We start from the raw sequence: 4,982 nt of genomic DNA, 5'->3' as shown, positions 1-4,982 counted from the left end.
CATTGATTTTGTAAAACCCAGCAAATAATTTTTCTACTTTTTAGTATTCGTCTCCTATCAGTTTTAGTAGTTGAAACCCAATGGTCCTCTGGCATTTTTCTCAGAGATCCAAACTTCATGAAAGATGCAGAAATTGACAGATAAAGGAGCCTGTTTTGGCATTTTGTAAGTCATGGATTTTCATTCTTTCTAATGATGTTCCCCAGATGACCACTGGAAAAGATCCAGCCTCTTTTCCATGTGCACCTAACATTGATCACTGATAAATAACTGATTGCTAACCCACCCACCCCCAAAATGCCAGAATCATTATGTCATTGAGTCTGTTATCATGAGGAATGTGATACTATTTTATTAAGACTTGATAGACAAGGCCCACAAGAGAGTGACATCTATTGGCCCATCATGGCACGGCAATCCCATTCATGTCTCTGCAGACAAAGGAGACATCCATGTTGTCAAAGATGCAGCAAAGATACTGCTCTACTCTCCTATACATCTATCTATAATGAGCCAGATATATTTCAAAAGTTAGTACTCACAATAAGCAAATTACCTAATGAAATATCAAAAGTGAATAAGAACAAACATTTGAACTGAAGATGTAGTACAGTTTGGAGTGCCTGTCTAAACAACACCCTGTCTTTGAGCCTTCGTATCTACATGTAGTACTAGCGCCAAAGAGGTAGAGGAAGGACAACCAAGGGGATGTATGGGAACCTCTCTATGTGTATGTGTATGTGTGTGGGGGGGGGGCGAGAGAGAGAGAATGAGAACACATTTAAAGTCAGGGGTGGTGCAGTGCACCTATAATCTGAGCGTGCAGGTGTCTGAGGCAAAAGTGCAAGTTTAAGGCCAGCATGGACTCCATGTTCATACAAGGGCAGCCAGAATATGTAACAAGATTCTGTCTAAACAATGAAAAGCACATTTGAAAAGTTGAAAAGCAGAAACAACAGTCTGTTTATTTTTACTTGTAATACATACACCCAGGTTTTCCACGGGTTTTTACTGTCTTTGTGTTTCTTGTTGATCATTATTTTTACATCCATGTGTATGCACATACTATAGGTTTGCATGCAGGTGTACTAATACGTGGTTACACTGTGTGCTGTGCACATGTGTAGTACCTGTGGAGGCCACAGGCCAGGTTCAAATGCCAATCCACAGCATCTCTCACTGGCCTGGAGCCAGTGAGGCCCCCAGAGGTGTCTGTCATCTCTCTACAAGAGTGACTGGGCCATGCAGGGCAGTGTGTACACCACCTCTTCCCATGACATCTCCTGTGTAGCTCAGCTTGGAAAGACTTTGTTTCTATCTTCTTTGTAGGTATGGGAGAAGAAAAGAAGGAAAGAACAAACCCAAGTTAGATGGGCGTAGTGGTGCAAGACTATAATTCCAAGACTATGGAGAGTGAGATGGGAGGATTGCTGTGTGAGGCCATCCGGGGTTTCATAATAATATCCAGGACAGCACTTTCCAACAAATAAAAACCCTCTATCAAAAACAAATAAAACAAAATAAAAAATAAATACCGGGCGTGGTGGCACACCTTTAATCCCACCACTTGGGAGACAGAGGCAGGCAGATCTCTGTGAGTTCAAGGCCAACCTGGTATACATAGTGAGTTCCAGGACAGCTGGGGCTACAGGGAGGCATTGTCTCCAAAAGACCAAAGAATAAAAAATAAATAAATAAAGTAATAAAAATTAAAAAATAAATAAAAACTCTCCAGAGTCAGAGGCAAGGGATCTTTGAGTATGGTGCCAGCCTGGTCTGCATAGTGAGTTCCAGGGCAGCTGTGACTACATTGTGAGACGTTGTATCAAATAAACAAACAAATCCCCCTAAAATAAGGAGCTGGTTTTTCCCCCTCCAGGCATCAATTGAGGCACAAGCTTCAGCAAAACCAGGACATGGGCCACAGAGTTGTAGAGCCACCACCAAGGGGCAGCACAGGGGGATAGTTTCTGATTGATGCAAAGCCAGCAGCCTCTATCCCCTCCTGGACTGTCCCAAATGGGGTTGGGGGTGGGGTCCTACTTGCTCTGCAATCCCTTTTTTGCCTCTGCCTTCCATAGGACCAGCAAGGCATTCTCCCCCACTGCTAAGCATGCTGGGTGTGCCCTGTGCTTATTACCCTGTTCCAGCTATAAACCACAGAGTAACCAGAGGCCCTCTTTACTTCTCACCACACAGGGATTCTGATTCAGTAGAAATACAAGTCTTTTTTTTTTTTTTTAAACATTTCTTTTATTTCTTTTTTTTCTTTTTCTTTTTTTTTTTAGTTTCTATTTTATGTGTACACAAGTAATCCCTGCGTGTAGGCAACTGTACACATGTCATGCAATGCCCGCAGAGGACAGAAGAAGCAGTCGGGTCCCCTGAAACTGGAGTTCCGGACAGTTGTTAGCTACCATGTGGGTGCTGGGATTCGAACCCGGGTCTTCTGCAAGAACCACCAGTGTTCTTAATTGCTGAGCCATCTCTCCAGCCTGAAATACAAGGTTTTTCTGAGTTGCATGCTTTCTCTAATTTTAACATTAAGGCTTTTGGTGGATGATTATGTTTAACAAAGAGTGTCCTACATCACAGTCTAGCCTTGAATGCCTATCTTTCTGTGTTCACCACACAGTGTGGTGATGACAGGCATAGACCCCACTTCCAATTGTGTTCCATGCTGGGGAAGTGCCAAGTGAGTGACCTGAGTATGCTATACACAACTGAGCTCTGGCCCTAGTTGTGCTGTTTTTTGTTTTTTGTTTGGTAGCGTGAGATGCTTAAACTAGAGTGGAACTCACTTCAGTCTGGTTTTGCTCTTGTGGCTGTCGTCCTGCCTCAGGGTTCCAAGTCCTGGGATTACAGGCATGTACCACTACTAAGACTCTGGCATCTACTGTAAAGAAAACTCCAAGGACTCCACAGAACTCGCTAACTCTGAGAGGTGGGAGTCTGCCCAAAGGGTGAATTGAGGAAACCCTCAAACAGTAGGTGAGGCTCAAGACTGTCTTGGATCCCATCGGCTCCCTAGTGTGAGCTGTTTGTTCTTGTGTCTTTTGTTCCTTTTTTCATACTGTTGCATAGAGTCTGTTGCACCTACAGAGCTGACTTGAGGACTGTATGCCAGAACATCCTTTCATCCTGGCTGCGCAGGTGACAGTCCCGTTAACCACTGTCTAGGAACTCTGATGTTCCTGGAGATAGGGTGGAGTGGGAGGCACAGTGTCCTTTCTCCATTGCTCCAACCCTGCCCACTGCTCACCTGCTTAAGGAAGATGAGGAAGGTCTGGCTGCAACTCTTGTTTGTAGTGCCAAGAAAATCCTTCCATAGGAAAACAAAGGTTTATCTAGATAGGTCAAAAATAAAATTTAAAAGACATGGTCAGTGGAGCTGGCCTCTAAATCAGGATCACAGAGAGCAGAATCGAGAGGCTCAGGAAGTCAGGGTCTTCCGTTGCTGTGTACTAAGTCCCAGTGTAGACCGAGTGGAATGAGATCCAGTTTCAAAAAAAAAAGAGAAAAGGATAAGGCTACACATATACCTCAGTTGGGAGAATTCTTGTCCAGCGTGCAGGAATCCCTGTGTGTGAGCCCCAGCACCATGTCAAAAAGGCTTAGTGGATTCCAGCTGTGGGAAATGGAGACAGAAGGTTTTTAAAGTTCAAGGTCATCTTCAGCTACATGGAGAGTTTAAAAGACATGCTACGCCTGGGTACCTAGCTGCATTCCCTGCACGCAGTAGCTGAGGCTATAGGGTCAACAGTTTCAGGTCGGCCTGTACTATATACAGAAAACCTGTTGAAAATCAGGAGGCAAATGGGCACCTTGTAGTGAGAGCAGACGATTAGAGCATCTCTAGGAGTCTAAGAGTCATGTGCTTTGGCCAGAACCAAACAAACAGAAGAACTGGGGGTGAGCATCAAATTTAGAGAAAATCAGTAGTGAGGAGTCGACTGTTAGAAGGGGCCAGGTTGGTAAAATATAGATTTTGTGTGTGTGTGTGTGTGTGTGTGTGTGTGTGTGTGTGTGATAGAGAGTGACAGAAGGGGGGGAGAGAGAGATAGACAGAGAGACTGACTCACCTTTAAGCATCTTTATATTCCAGTGAATGGAGGGCAGGGGAACAACAAGTTTTTCATCAAGGGAACTCAATGTCAGCCTGATTTTTTTACTCAAACTGACCCAGTTCCCTTCAGAAGAGTCTCATGGTTAACCTCAGTAGGTCAACCTGTCCGATGGCCTGGACAAGCTGGGGCGCATGCGGTCCTAGGGTGCTCGTCCTGGAACACAGTGAAATCGGTCACTGTCTTGTCAGATTTTGAAGTAAAATGTCTGTTCTGTCACTTTCAGAGGACAGAACTATGCAAAGTACCTGGACGTGTTCTCAAAGTGGTAAGATGATACTTAGATATACAGTTGAACTCGGAAAATGTCCTGATAGAGGGAAAAGCCTGAACGCTTGCTCTCACGGGCTCAGAACGGAAAGGCAGGTGAACAGGGATCTTATCCATGTCCATCACACAGGCATCTGTGTGTTTCAGCTTGTGAAGCTGTGACACAGCTTGCTATAATCTGGAGAAGGAACATGACATTAGAGCTTACCAACGTGATTGTTGGATGGACACGGAAGGCTTTATCAAAGGTACCTAAAGGATCGCCAAGGGTTGCTTTCGTGTGGATACTCAGAACCTGCACAGGCTTCGGAAACTGAAAAAGACTTTGTGGTTTCATACAGCTGAGCAGAGACTCTGAGTAGAGAACCCTGCCAGGCTGGTCCCAAGGCAGGCCCAGAACAGGTGCTCCCGCCTCAGAAGTGTCTCTAATTTGATGTCGGTCTGGAAACACACCACTCCTCATTGTGTGGTATGTGGTTGTTCTCAAGGTGTCCGGATCTTGGTGTGCATGTGGAGGCTGAATGGACTGGATGGAGCAAACCTGGAGGAGGAGGAGGAGGAGGAGGAGGGGGGAGGGGGGTGGGGAGG

This window comes from Nannospalax galili, unplaced genomic scaffold (genome assembly GCF_000622305.1).
Source record: "Nannospalax galili isolate Female #2095 unplaced genomic scaffold, S.galili_v1.0 scaffold1266, whole genome shotgun sequence".
NCBI lineage: Eukaryota > Metazoa > Chordata > Mammalia > Rodentia > Spalacidae > Nannospalax > Nannospalax galili.
The sequence above is the reverse complement of the archived record's forward strand: the minus strand, read 5'-3'. Positions refer to the sequence as shown.